The sequence below is a fragment of the Lissotriton vulgaris genome, chromosome 1_1 (assembly GCF_964263255.1).
Source record: "Lissotriton vulgaris chromosome 1_1, aLisVul1.2, whole genome shotgun sequence".
NCBI lineage: Eukaryota > Metazoa > Chordata > Amphibia > Caudata > Salamandridae > Lissotriton > Lissotriton vulgaris.
The window spans coordinates 824,940,946-824,955,982 of NC_141685.1; positions in this window are offsets into that span (position 1 = coordinate 824,940,946).

Genomic DNA, 15,037 nt, shown 5'->3' on the forward strand with positions numbered 1-15,037 from the left:
GATTTTGACGCAACCGCATCCTAAAAGTGACGCAGTGAAATCTCATAGATTTCACTGCGTCACTATTACGAGGCTTTTTGCGGGGGAACGCCCCCTCTGCATACATTATACCTGACGCAGGTATAATGTGGCGCAGGGGTTTAAAAAGTGACACATCTACCTAGATGCGTCACTTTTTAAATATGGCGCAACAAGGCGCATGTTTTACGCCGCAGATGCGTCACAAAAAGTGACGCATCCGCAGCGCAAAACTGACTCAAGGCTTCATAAATGAGGCCCCTAGTTTTTTGCTGAATCTGGTGTAATTCTGTTCAACTCTTTTGGCTATAGCAATGTCTAAAATTCACTGTGAAAATTGCATGGGGAAATAGCATTTTGGGACCCAACTCCATTTTTCTTGTCCCATGATTAGCAGATCACCCCTGAACTTCCCTGGAAGGTGCTGAGGTAGATTACCTTTTATTTTGTAAAGTGTTGTGTAGATTCATCAAACAGAGACATAGTAATTGGCAAAACAAGTTGTTTCCTGTCAATCAAATCCTTTTGCCATGCCCAGATATCTATACATTTTTAGCCTTATTTTCTCAAAACCTACTGACCAGATATACATCAAATCATAATAAGCACTCTTTCCAAGCAAAGGTCTAACTTTTTGCCATATTTGGTGTAATTCCATTCAGTAAGTTTGTCTGTGTCGCTTTCAATTCTCCTATGCCAAATTGCTAAGTAAACAAGTTTTGCAAGCCATCCCTTTTGCTTGGCCCCCACTTGATGGGTCACCCTGAAACTTTCCCAGACGGAGCTGAAGTGATGAGACATTTTTTGGAAAACTTACTGAAGATTCATCAAATGGAGCCAAAGTTATTAGCAAACCCCAAAAACTATGTCCTCCGAAATGTGATCCTAACTGGAACTTCCCAATGAAAACCTCCAATGGTCCCCTACATGCAGGGAATCTCGGACCTTGACTTTTTTATTTTTCAGAACAAGCACCAACTTTGAGGGTTTGTTTCTGAGAAACAAACATAATGATAAACAGGCCATCAGATATGGTAAGCCACCCGGCAGTGCAAACTGACGAAGGTGATCCTTCCATGTTAATTGAAACACTGCCTTTGGCACTGCTCGAACGCAGTTGTTACTAACTCAAAGTGCATTTGGAAGTCTTCCATGGTGTGAATGTAGGCAGGGCGTCTATAGTTTATGCAAGATGCCCACAGGGGTCAAAATAACTCCATAAGCGTTTCCTCAGTTACCAGTGTACATTTTCAAGATGAATCTTGATGGCTCCATCTTCCTTTGCCACATGAAATATTACTCTGCTTGAAGCTAATATACATAAACTTCAGAGTTAATGATAGCTTTCCTTGAAGTACTGACCCTCCACATAAGAGACTGATATACAGGTTTGCCATTTTTAATTATATCACAAAGGGCCAGCATAGACCCTTTTTAAAGGCCCTCCTTAGAGAAGGTTGGGACCTTTAGTGTAATTTTATGATTCCAGTATTTTAGACCTGATTATGAGTTTGGCAGTCTGACTGCCCAAAAACCGAATCTGCAGCTGCCAGTAGCCCACAGCGCTGGCAGTTGTTAGAACCCCTCATTACGAGTTGACCGCAGGGCCTACTTTATAGCTGTGGTGGTCTTGCAGCTGTGGGCAAAGGTTTTTCATATCTATCGATGCCCGTGTGTACATTTTGACTGCACATGTATCTAATGTACACATATGCATTATACTTGTGGAAAAATACTACCCACCCATTGCCAGAGACTGTCTATATATGTGGCCAGTCCAGCAATGGGTATATGGTACAAAAAGGACTCACATGTAGATTGCAGTAAAAGGAGAGGGGTGAGTATGCACTCCAAATCCTTCGTTACCGTTGACTTGAAGCTGGCGGTCAGACTGCCAAGGTCAGCTCATCAGAAAGCCAATTCGTAATTCGGATGGCGGTGGAGCTCCTCAGTATCAATCTGCACATCTCGTAATACGGCAGTCTGACTGCCGAGCTCGCCAGGGTCAGACCACCACCGCTGGTATGGCAGTTTACGAACCACCTAACTTGTAATAAGGCCCTTTGGCTTGTAGCCTGTTATCATGTTATTTGCATTATTATCTTACATTGTAAATGGCATTGAGAACTGGTGTTTCCTTTCACTTTTTCATATACTAAGTTGCAAACTGAAACTTTTCTTTAATATGGATGCTATAAATGTTATATGAAGTCTCTTGGACATTTGGATAAATTGGTCTATGAAGAAAATTGAAAGAAGATTCTAGGATGATAAACCTTTTTAACTTTGAGAAAGTAAGAGGATTTTTAACAATAGATTTTTATCAATTATTTTATCGAACAACCTTTTAAATTACAATGTATCGAATTATGTTCAACATTTTATCCCATGATGCTCTTCTATGTACTTTCATGGATCTACAAAAAGATTCTGAATAAAATTATTTAACATGACATGACAAGTTGCAAACGTAGTGCAAGAAGTTTGCTCATGCAGATTCCCTGTGCGATCAAATAATATTCTTATTCTTCTTGATATTCACACTGCTTTTGAAATGGTGGCCTAACCTACTCTTCTTTCTTCTCTATGCTGTTTGGGAAATTGGGGTTCTGTTCTTTCCTGGTTTTCCTGTTATCTCTCTGTGTGCTCCTCAGAATTTTTGGAAAGGTTCAGTTTCAGCACCCTTTCCACTTCTGTAGAGGGTTCCTCAAGGATCAGTCTTGGCCTGCTTCTCATTGCCTCTAATGCTATTACGCTCAGCCCGACCTGACCAGACCTGCAAAACATCCAAAGCAGCCAAAGACTGACTGGCCCGAAAGAGACACGGAGAAAGGAAAACAAAGCTGAAGGAGAAAGAGAGGGACGACGAAGCAAATGAAACTCCAGAGGACTGGAATGTAGAGTGGTGGATGCCCCCATAGAATGGCTACACGCCGAGGCAACTCAGGAGAGTTGCGGCTGTCGCTTTACGTACCTAGGACAGGGGGCCTGGGAGTCAGCTCCGAGATTGAAGTAACAAGGCAGGGGTGTCAATTTAACCTGGTGCACTGTTACATACCTGCCCATAATCACCTTCAAGGAAAAAGGGGATTGGGGGACATTCATTTTTTTTTTAGTACTTTTGGTGTTGCACAGATACAGTTTTTTTAGCCAAATACATGTCGCTTGAGTACAGGGAGCCTGAAAACGGGGTGCAGAAGTCTAATCCTATTATTGTAACTAACCTGCTATCCTGCATTTCCCAAATTTAGTAGTTGTTAGCGTTTCCTACCACCTACATGAAATAGGTGTCACCAGGAAGATAAAGAGAGTAGGGAAACCTAATACAGTGAAACCCTAGTAATCAGCGTAGGGAATCACTTAGAAGTCTAAGGCCCTTTTTTCCCATCACTGCCATGAGTGGTGAGGGATACTGCACTAAAACGTAAGTAACACAAACAGATATATTCACCGTCAACTTCTTCTCTTTTTCCTGAGATACCTGGGGACATCCTTCTGGCCAAATATCACCCTTGAAAACAAAGAAGAAGGGTGAACTTTGTGGGAAGAAAAGACGACTCAGGATTTTTACTGCCCCTCAGCCAAAACACTTATCTGTTTCTGTTTCTGCATCTGCATCTTGGAGTCAGAGGGGCCTTATTGCCGCTAAAGCCTGCAGCAATCTCCCGCTGCACCCGCCCGCAGCTGTTTAAGGCTGGGCCTCCCCTCTTTGCTTTTCATTTTAGGACCTAGGGACTCTCCTGTATTGTAAAGCAACAAGAGTAAAAAATGTATCTCAACGCTGCATCTTGCCGTAGCCCTCTGGTTGGCCATACCCTATTAGTAGGCTGGGCTGATTAAATCGTGGGTAAATGGAAAATCACGCCCACCCTAAATCCCAATGGCACCACTCTGGATGGCTTTCACCAAAAAACCGTAGGGGCAACTAGTGAGGAAATTGAGCTAGCATAGCGGAGACTTTTGCTACGCCCCACCCTAGCCTTACGCCTCCCAGCCACTGCGGATGCTAATACGGATCCTTTTGTGACTGACACTGAGCACAGTACTCCAGTACCACTTGTCCCTGTTGTGACAATTAGGAACAATGATGGAGCCTACGTCAAAGATGGAAGACATATAGTTAATTTCAATCCTACCTCGGTGGAGAGTAAACCTCCACAAGCAATAGGCGGGAAGAGTAAGAGAACAGAGGTGGTAGTGATGGAACATAAATCAAAGGGTCATTCACCCATGATTAAAATAACCAGGTAAGACCCTACAAGAAGCAACAGGACAAGAGGGGGTGTGGGTAGAGGGGCCATACCAGAGAGAGTAGACATTCCTCTTAATAAAATTAGTAAATGAGTATCAGAGGTGTTGGCTTCCATCTTGGCGGTACAAAAGGGGGTGGTGATGGATGGAGCATCTGAACCAATCAAACACTCACACCCAGTCAACAGATCTGGGTTTAATCCATCGCCGCTCTTTAGCCCACGCTGCCACCCCAGTTCAGACATGGCCATATGCAAATCAGTCTGACTCTGTGCCTCATTGGAACAGTCCAGCCTGAACTGCCAAGCTATGCCTTCCCTGGACCGGACTCAAGCTTCCTAGGACTGGTTTCTGGCATTACAGCCGTCTTCAGCCAGGCTTGCTTGAATCCAGTGGCAAACTGAGCAAGGAACTCATGTCTGAGCATACCCTGCCAACTTATGGCGAGCAAAGCGGTACAAAAGGGGGTGGTGATGGACGGAGCATCTGAACCAATCAAACACTCACACCCAGTCAACAGATCTGGGTTTAATCCATCACCGTTCTTTAGCCCACTCTGTCACCCCAATTCAGACATGGCCATATGCAAATCAGTCTGACCCTGTGCCTCATGGGAACAGTCCAGCCCAAACTGCCAAGCCATGCCTTCCCTGGACCGGACTCAAGCTTCCTAGGACCGGTTTCTGGCATTACAGCCATCTTCAACCAGGCTTGCTTCAATCCAGTGGCAAAGTGAACAAGGGAATCACGTCTGAACATACCGTGCCAACTTATGGCGAACAAAGCGGTACAAAAGGGGGTGGTGATGGACGGAGCATCTGAATCGTTTAGGATGCATAGAAGATCAGCACCCCCTTATGTTATGGAATATAAAAAAGGCATCATTACACACTCCACAGAAGAATGAGGCTACCGAACCTAGCAGCACAGCTGCTGTACCCTATGATAGGATGGACCCTCAAACTATAACATCTATTTCCACCATGGATAAAGGAAGTCATCCGTGAGGCCCCCCGCAAATCCCTTCGATCGGATCCCCTTGGAAATAGTAGCCCCCAGAAAAAAAAAAGGATGGACAAGGGGCTATATATTGGCTCAGACATGATGTGTTAAACGGGGGGAGCCGCCAACATGTAAACCCAACACTTAATGACCCTGCATTTACACTCCCTAGCAGGGAGGGCGCAAAAGACATATTACACTTACCACCAGACTGCAACCCCTATACACTGATATTAACCAGAGTCCCGATCTCCCTTCTGGCTTCCAGGAAATCTGCCAAAGTCTTATCAATAAATCAACCTACTGGTGCCATAGTAAAACATCGCCCCAGGCAAATTTTTTGATAACATCATTATGGCCAGGCCGGTGAGCTGGCTGGATAGCATGGCAAAATCTGCGGAGGGAGATTGCTTGGTCATTACTTTTAGGGAATCTAGGTGTGTGCGCTTTCTCCTGATGCACCTTAAGGACGCACTTGGTGAGAATGACCCCATAAGGGCTTATCCGCTCGGTTTCTTTTATCCACCTCAGAAGGGAAACAGCTTGAGTCATGGGTTGTGACCCACAGGCTTAAAAATTCATGCTCACACACAGCCACTGTTGTTTACTCAATCGAACCACTTTGATACTCTTTCAGATCTTACTGGCATTGATTGACTGCAAGATCACTCTAGCCAGGCATTTGAGGTGGGAGGTTTGGCACAGCCATGCAATAACCAAGGGAAAGCTTCACATGAAGAAGAACATGTTGCTGAAGGGCCCGCGCCACTAGCTTATGACAAACCTTATGTACCCACTAACATATCCCAGGGTCCAGTAAAGCAGCAAAACACCACCCCTCCCTTTCAAGTTATTTCTTGGAATATTGCAGGAATCCGTTCTAAATTTATGAACGAGGTCTGCCTAGAGTATATCGGAGGTTTCAATATCATTTGTCTTCAGGAAACCTGATCCAGAGATAATATTTCTATTGATGGTTATGGTTCTTTCTGTGTTCCTGCAATACCATCATCTGTAGGAAGAGATAAGGGAGGGATTGTGGTGCTTATATCGGTAGAATATAGATTCATAAAAGCCAATTGTATATGTTCATCACCCTGGTATCAATTAATTAAGATCTCCAATCTAACGAAAGTCAAAATACTACTGGTGAATTGGTATTATAGCATCATTGATCAAAACAACTGTCATATTACAGATTCCCTCCAAATCGAAGTTACTCAAGTTACTAGGAAGTGGCAGATGTTATGCATCCTCTGGGTTGGGGACTTCAATTGTACAATCTGTAAGTACAGCTCCTAACGTGTGTGTTAGCTGGACGACACTGAGAGTAAGCCCCACCCCAATTTCACTCACTCGCCCCAAGGCGAAGCCTTGAACTCTATTCCTGTAGGAAAGGATTTAGGCTTTTTAAACAATATGGTTTGTGACTCTCCACCGCAGTGTCCTACCTATGTTGGCAGTGACAGTACTGGCTTTATTGGTTTTATGCTAATTTCTAGGAACTTCCCTACGCTTGTTCGTGATTTCATGGTGGAAACTAATTGTGCCAGTGTTCATAATCCCCTCATCATCTCGTTCAATTTAAAGACCCAGCGGGGGAGGGCGACGAATGCCAATCCACTATCACCCAAATAAAGGAGTCAAATTAAATTGGGTTGAGATAAATCTCTCCAAATTTGAGGAAGAGACCAGTAAAGAAAACTACCACTCAATAATGAGGTGCTTACAATTAGACTCTTCCCCACCTGACCTTGTCTTGGGGTGTGGGTCACTTTGTTCTGACGTAGCCAAGAGGCTGACTAGGAGCGTCCATCATAAGGAAGTCCTAGATGCCCAGTGGTTCAACTCTGAACGTTCCAGGGCCCATAAGGAACCAAAAAGGGCCCTTCACTCTACTACCCGTGACAGAGATCTAATTAAAGCCACAAGGTCTATTTATAAAATCACGATTGAAAATAGAAAAGCAGAATTGAAGAGTTTGGCATGGGAAGATCTGAGAGAGCAGGAGCCATAAAAGATACCAAAAAGTTCTGGAAAATTATTAATGGCCCTCTATTCACAGAAGAAGTGTAACAGATGGGCTCACTGATTCTGGGGTAGGCTTGGGAAGCCCACTTTGCTGGTATTTTTAACCCGCAGCTTAAGAGGTTAGAGGAGAACCCAAGGGATTGCTGGTAGATTTAGTCACAGCCACCCAAACTCAGTTAATCCATCACAGTATCTGAGGTTGAGGAGGCACTTGTACAGGGGATCCGCCTGAAAGCCACAGGCCCAGATGGGGTGCCCCTTGACTTATTTAAAAGTAATCTTAATATGTGGGCACCAATGTTGACAAATGTTTTTAAGGTAGTTATTATTGGCCCCATACATGCGACTTGGAAGGAGGCAATAGTGGTTCCTGTTTTTAAAAAGGGTAATGAGAGTAACTCAGCATGTTATAGGCCAATCTCACTTATTGATGCCACAGCTAAAGTACTGGGCAGGGTCCTCCTTGCCCAATTAGAGGACTGGTCGACCACCGCTGGGGTCATATCTAAAACACAATATGACTTCAGGAGGGGGCTGCCAACAACTCCGCATTGTCTCAATCTTTCCTTAATTATCAACAAGTACCTGAGGACCAGGAAGGGCTCTATCCACCTTGCCTTGCTGGACTTGTCCAGCACCTTTGATACCGTCAATCGGGACAAATTGTGGATATGATGGAAAGCATGGTCGTAGAAGAAGCACTGGTATCCTTCCTTCATAGGTTACTCTCTAATACTACAGTCACCATAAGATACGCCACCCAAGGGGAAAAGAAAACAGATTATTTCAACTGAGGGTATTTGGCAAGGGTGTATTTTAGCCCCCTTTCCTGGTCTTAATCTATACAAATAGTCTCGAGACCTTTCTATTAAGCAGGGAGCTTGACTGTTCTAAAATTGGTGGCAAACCTGTTCCTTTACTATCATACGTAGATGATACAGTGTTAATGGCAATGACAGCTAATAGCCCTCAGAAATCCCTCAATGCTTTTACCGATTTTATGTCATCTCTTGATTTAAAAGTAATTTTTATAAAATTGTATATCATGGTATGTGTCCCTAAATCCACAGAAACAAAAAACTTTGTTGTATGGGGCAAGAGAATAGAAAAGATAGACAACTTTACTTATCTGAGTAACTTATTTCACAACAAATTGAATTCAGAACCACTTTTAAAAGCATGAGCCCATTACACAAGCAGGGCTGTGGTTGGGCTATTTCAATTTGCATGTAAATTAGGACACACGCCTGTGGGGGAATTATTCACTCTATGTAAAGCTAAATGTCTTTCCATTGCAACGTATGGAGCAGGGGTGTGGGGACATCACAAAAGCCGTCTGTACCAAGTACTGGAAAACAAATTCACTACAAGATTATTGATGACCCCAAACAGTGTACCTACCCTATTTTATCACAAGGAATTGGGACTAGAGTTCATAGAGGATCGCATAAGTAGAGCCCCTCTGTTTTTATTGGCAAACATTTGTCTGTCAGAAGACAATGTTTCCAAGAGAAGTAATCATAGACTGCCAAAACGTGGCCAATGATTTAAAGATACCATGGCTCCGCTTCTTGAGAGCTAAATATCACGAGATAGGATTGGGGCATTTCTATGATAACCCTGAGAGTATCCGACCAAATACCAAAACTATTATTAAAGAGGCCAATATGCGCTATCCACAACAAGATAAGATGGGCTTCTTACAGATGTCCTTCGTCCTATCGCAGTATTATTTAACTTTTACTATTAATCTGCAGACTAGATTTTATTTAACTAGATTTTGTTTATGCACTGAGCACTTTTTGCGAGCATTTCCACAACAAAGAGCGTGGGCTAATAAGCTTATACCTTGTCCGTGTGACACTAAGCACTATGGGCCTCATTTATGAAAAGTGACGCATCGCTGCGTGAAAACAGCGATGCGTCACTTTTCACTGCGCACTCCTTACGACATTCCTAATGCGTCATATTTAATGTATGACGCATCATGGCGCAAGGACTTACAGATACGTCAGTATTTCTGACGCATCTGTATGCGCAAAAGTGACGCATTGCTGGAGAGTGTCACAAAAGTGACGCAACTCCAGCAATGCGTCCTTTCACATGGGGAAAGCCCCATGTGAAAGGGCTTGCGTCAGTCGTACGCCTGCCGTGAGGCAGGCGCAAGATTTTGACGCAACAGCGTCCTAAAAGTGACGCAGTGAAATCTCATAGATTTCACTGCGTCACTATTACGAGGCTTTTTGCGGGGGAACGCCCCCTCTGCATACATTATACCTGACGCAGGTATAATGTGGCGCAGGGGTTTAAAAAGTGACGCATCTACCTAGATGCGTCACTTTTTAAATATGGCGAAACGAGGCGCATTTTTTACACCGCTGGTGCGTCACAAAAAGTTACGCACGCGGTGGCGCAAAACTGACGCAAGGCCTTCATAAATAAGGCCCTATGCATTTTGTTCTATTCTGCATCGTATATAATAGTCAGGAGTACATTTTTAGCCTCATTATTAAGGAAAATTTGCCCTTGTACGTACATTGATGATTTTAACTTCTTGCTCTCATTGATTACCCCTGATATTTGTACAGCGGTAGCCAATTACATAAATGTTTCTATGGCTATTAGAAAGCTTTATGAGTAAATTTGCCGTTTCAAACTGATTACTGTATGTAAAGAATTTTATACTCTTGGACTTTTATGAACTGTGTAATATTATGCTGTTTAAAACCGATCACTGTATGTAGAGGATTTCTATACTGTGATAATTTTACGAACTGTTCTATTTTAATTCATTGATTCTGATTGTTCTATAAACTGTGATCATTTTATTGTTAACCTTTTATGGTTCTCTGAACCGAAATAAAGTTATTCTTGACTACATACAGGCTATTACCCTCTTTTCTATGTTGGGGGTGCCAAATCTTTTTTCCCTTTTCATTCTTTTCCTCAGTTCTTAATGTTTGTGGTCGAACCTGCTTATTTGTGAATAATCATGTTCGGCAGAACACTTCTTTAAATAAATCCTGTAAAAATGAAGGTTTTTTTCCCTGCTCATTCTTCCTGCTGTAACCCACCTTTTGTTTCTTTACACATATCTCTCTTTCTTATTCTTTCTCTACTTGGAACTTAGAATTTCAATTCAATTCTTCCGTCAACTCTGCACCTCAGATTACTGCTGTTTCTGAATTTGTCTTTTTAACATCGGAATAATCAAGGATCTTCTTCTTTTCTAATCCCCTAGATTTCTTATGCAAATGCTTGTTTTCCTTAGTTTGTTTATTTAGGCAGCCCCAAATATTTTCCCTGCATACCATTCAGAACTCTTGTGTTTATCTTCTTCTTTGTCTTCCTCCTCACTTCTCAACTCCCTCATTTTTAAGTAAAAATGTAAAAAATGTAAATTGATACTTGTATAGCGCACTACTCACCCGCAAGGGTCTCAAGGCGCTTGTACGAATACTGCTGTGGAACCCATCCTGGCTTTCCCTGTGAGGCGTCCACTCCTGGGCACCCCCAAGGTGGAGGCCAGGCATCCTTACCGTTTTGGGGGCCGTTGTGGAGATTAAGCAAGCTATTGCCCAGAGTTGCAGAGTGGGACTCCATTATTGGAAAAGGCACTGAGGCGAGAATTATCAGGTCCGTGGAATTTTTGAGCCCAAGACCCGCCGAGTTGGGGAATTGAACCCTGGTCCCGGGCTAGACCGCTGCATCAGGGTCTGCCGCTCTAATCATTGAGCCACACTTCTCCACTCCTCAACTCCTCTGGCTAGCATTCTAGTTTCAGTGTTCGTTCCACTTCAAAGTCTCATCATTTAATAATATCAGTGCTTGAATCCCTCCTATCTATCCTTTGTATAGCCATATGTTCCAAGTCATTGCATATGCTCTGCTCCTTTCTGCCTTTTGTCTACTCATCGCCTTCCTTGTGCCTCATCTCACTTGTGCATTTTTGAGTTACTGGCTCCTTAGCTATGAAACCAACTTCCTTTTAATGTAAGATCTGTCTCCTCATTGTTTTCATCCAAAGCCCTATTAAAAGAACATTTGTTAACTGCCTGATATAAGGATTAGGCTTTCTGTGCGTTTGATAGAAAAAAAACCACAGCAGATCCCGTCAATAAATAAATAAATATAATATAATATAATATAATGAATTAGATCCTGCAATTCTTGTATAAAATCTGTTGCCTATTTCCATTTTGCATTACATTTGTGATGCAGCTATTAGCCTTTAGAAATGAAGTAGCAGCTCAACTGAAATAACTTATTACATTTGAGTTCTAACATCACAATACCTGCTGCGAGACCCAACACCCAAAGTAACAGAGCATAATTAAATATACAGTTAAAAAGGCTTTTCCTACTTCTGCTCTGATTCTAATATCTTTTACAATAAATATCTACTTTTTTGGTGTGTTTAATTTTGTGCTAGAAATCGCTTTCAAGTGACAAACCAAGGATTTCATAGTTTGTTGGAAAGATGATAGCATGATCATGGATTATAAGGATTAAAGTACCCCCTGTCATACATTATGAAGATATTCCCAGTCACACTGGAGTTCCATGACCTGTTAAAGGAACTCAAACTTCTGCCTTGTTCCTCTCTATGCTCACATAACTCCTCAGTGGTTTACAGTATTATTACAGCAGGATTTATTTTTTCCCACATATTACAGGGGACTATGCAAGCTACAATGCCCTCCCCTCTCGCTGCATCAGAGGCTTTTCCAGCAGATAATTTCCTTCTGCCTTCTCTTGTTAACTAAATCTGTGATGCAGTGGTTGGTGAGCTCTGTTTTGTTTAATTTTCCATGGAATAAATGCTCAGATCAAGGAGACAAATCTGGCAAGGTTTGAAAAATGGTGACAGAGATGGTTGTTTTTCCAAAGCTGAGTCAGCAGAGCATTTAACCAAACCATTGGTTAGTTTGTAAACAGGGGAACAAAACAGCTACATTTTAAAAGCAATACATTGTTTTTGTTATGTATAAATATCTCTGTAGAAACAAGTTCTTCTTCAAGCTTAAATTCTAACTCAGAAATGTATGTTGGTGAATCTTTGACTTCATAGCATACCCATGAGGGGGATGTGCTACAAATATTTTTACCTTTCCACAATATCAATTTCATGTAACTTATGTTTTCTCTTTTATAATTTGCTATATTTCATGTTATCCACAATTACTGTGTTTTCATTACATATTACCGATGGTTCTTTATTCAATATACTTTGTCTTATATTTTGACATAAAACAAAATGATTTACATTATTCCTTGTCCTTGTTTTACCATGTGATTTAGTATTATTATGAAATTATTCAATATTAGAGCAACCTTAGACAAGTCCAAAGCCTCCTGCAACAGGTTTTCTTACTGCTACCTCCATCAAACACAGCATAAGTTCGAGGATTCTAAGTAGATTTATTTTTCATAGAAAGAACCAATAAGTAGAAAAAAAGTGGCAGCTAAAAGATACACTTAATTATTTTTGTTCAATCCTATTCCAAGGGACATTATAACAGATTTGTCCCCACCTGGTATTTAACTTTTTATTTTCTGTATGTCTCATAATCAAACCCCAACACAGCTCTGAGAACCAAACTTACTTTACGAGCTGCACAGAATGGTGCCAAGGAATTTTCACAATAACTGGGCCGATTACGATCTCGTCCGGAAAGCATTCCAACCAAACGGTTCCAGAATGCTTTCAGGACGACTTGGATCAGGGGAGTTCGACTGAGCGATTTGGATGCATCGGTATGCTTCCGGATATGATTCGGTCAGACTCCTATTGACTTCAATGGGAGCATTTGTTCTGGTTGAGAAAAATCATGCACCCTGGGGAGGGTACCCCATGGTTCCTATAACACGAGGGAACCATCTTAGGATCCACCAGGCTGCACAGCCACATGTCTGCCTGAATCCAATGAATTAAATTCATATGATTTCATCTGCTTTCTTCATTTTTTCACCATTAATTTTCAACCTTTGTTTTGCTTAGTGTTCAATTCATTTTATTCAATCCATATTTAACCTCAATGTTCAGAAAAGGCTCAGAAGCATATAATGGGTTCCATGTCATGATTTATTTTAACAAACCCAATGCACTTCGGGAATAGATTCCCTTCGTCGGGGGCATCTGAAAATACAAGCAAATATATACTTTTAACCAGGTCTTTCAATAAAGCATTTCACTGAAATCTAAACTAGCAGATAAACATGATGTTAGCAATGAGCCTGTCAATAAAACACGGAAAATTCGTCTACCATATACACAAAAAATTGTCACTTTCAAACTGTACCCCATCCTTTCTAATCCCACATTATTCATATATATTCAGCGTGACACGATGACATCATAGTTTTAAGTGCATCAACCCCTTATCAATGATGAAAGCAGTACCTATTCTAAGAACACACAAAAACGTATTTAAACTTCTTGGCGCTTACCATGGTTCCTGCCACATTGTGAATGGTCGGAAAGAGGGGTCCCTTGGGTACCTCCATGGGCCCAATTCGGACGGCCCCTGGTCAAGGATGGGTTATGGCAGCCTAATAATTCCAAAGAAACCGATTGTGAACGACTGTCCAAATCGGTCTTCGTAATCACTCGCTCTTTGATAATGGCTGAAAATATATTCATAAGGCAGCTTTAGTGTCTACCAGTAGTCAGCACTCCCCTATTACCTTTGAGGGTTGACTTGGGACTCAGGTTGATTACTGAAAAGACAGAACTTTGCCCGTGTATTTACTGGAGATGCATCTGGGTTACCCCTGAACTCTTTTTATGCCGATATGGATTGGAGGAAATTCTCAGCCATCAGCATGCAGTTAAACTCCCCTGGGTCAAATCTGTTAAAGACTCTTTTATGGAGGTTAGCTTGTCCAAACTTTGGGATGATCCTGTAGGTTGCTTCCCAAGAATCACAGCAAATGAGCTGAAAACTCAAATTAAAATTTACAAACGCAATAATGTTTCAATGCATGTCACAAGAGTTTGACTTAATGGTGAAAGGTATTTAATTATGTTGTATCCACAAGGGGGCCTACTCATGCTCATTAGCGGCATTTTTTTTTAAATTGAGATACAAAACTTGCAAGAAAATACATAATTTCATGGTATTCATGCACCAACAAAAAATACATATATACAACACATTTAATTACAGAATAATTCCAAGAACAAAATACTCCATTAAAAACTCTGAATACCATAGAGCACAAATCTAGACAGTTTCCACTCTAGTTAAATCCACTGTGTGAGAAATTGGCCTGATATGTGATGCTCACTAATTCTAGTGATCACCTTGTATCATGCCAAGCAACCCTTATGATGATCGGTTGTAAGTCAACCTTATAGACCAGTTATCCTAGTGGTAACGTGGACAAAGCAGTCTTAGGCTAAACTCTGAAAGGCATGTGAAGCCAGCTGTATTACCATACACAACCCCCTTGAATACCAGATGAAAGGACACCACACAGATATATATTGAAAATATATATATATTTATTAACTACAAATATCCCCTGAACTCTTTATGAGCACAGAAGCACAAGCATTAAACAAAACACAGTTTAAAATACACAAAAGTTGCACAATATGGATGAGCCCTAGGGGCCACCTAAACCATATACTAAGAAAGTGGTATAAGAGATACCAATCTAAAAGGAAACAGGCCTAGGGCCTTGGGAATCGCTGGAGCTGTTCGGGACTAGCAGTGACTAAGTCGGGAAA